The following is a 1001-nucleotide window of genomic DNA, read 5'->3' on the forward strand; positions in this document are numbered from 1 at the left end:
AAAAAAAAAAAAAAAAAAAGTCTGGATAGCTCGTCTCTTTCAGATCATAAGCCCAGTCTTTTATTTTACATATCCATCTGGTCATTTACTCCCAGTTCCCTTTTGATTATCCTATAAATCAACCCAGTCCCTTGATTCTTAGGAGACACCAAGCACACTTTTTTTTTCTTACCATTGCAAAAGAATTCAGAGAGCCTTTTGCCTTTGTTAAGCACTGGCTGGGGATCCAGCCCTGAAATTACTATTTCTACCTTGCCTGGGCCTGGACCTGAACGCCCTCTCTCCCAGCAGACCTTGAACTTAGAAACTGCTTGCCTTTGTACGTATAAACAAAAAAATTATCTGGGTGGATTCTCGTGTGATAACCACTCTCTAAAGCTCTTTTTTTTAAACTTTTATTGCATCATGATGAGAAAAGTTACATGATTTCAATTTATCTGAATTTGTTAACATTTAAAAACATATTTTAATTAAATAGAATTGAATTACATTCTTGTTTCCCTTTTGTACCACTGCTTCTCCCACAGACCACTCCTTCAATACCTACAATATCTTTTTTGTCATATTCCTTAAAATTTACAAAATATTATAACAATAAAAATAAGTATTATAAAAGTTGTTTGATATAAAACAACAATCAACAGTCTTATGTAGATGCTCGTCTACAGCAATAGTGACAATACATTTTTATCAACATAAATTTGAAACTCCAAACATATTAACTGTATACTTAATACATCACTACTAGTATTTTCTTAAATGAACATGAATATATAAAGTCTTTTTGTTTGCTTTGTATTTAGTAGAGTTTAAAATCTTGGCTCTTACTGTGGTACAAGTCCAAAATAAGAACAATTTTTAGACATTGGGTTTCATTTTAATAAGGCTGTATTTCAATGACTCCTCATATCACCAAAGGATTTTACCCCCATTATAGCTAAACTGAGAGTTGATAGTTCTGCTGCACCAAGAAATGAATTGTAGGCTCGATTTTTGGATAC

This window comes from Mastomys coucha, unplaced genomic scaffold (genome assembly GCF_008632895.1).
Source record: "Mastomys coucha isolate ucsf_1 unplaced genomic scaffold, UCSF_Mcou_1 pScaffold13, whole genome shotgun sequence".
In the NCBI taxonomy this organism is placed as follows: domain Eukaryota; kingdom Metazoa; phylum Chordata; class Mammalia; order Rodentia; family Muridae; genus Mastomys; species Mastomys coucha.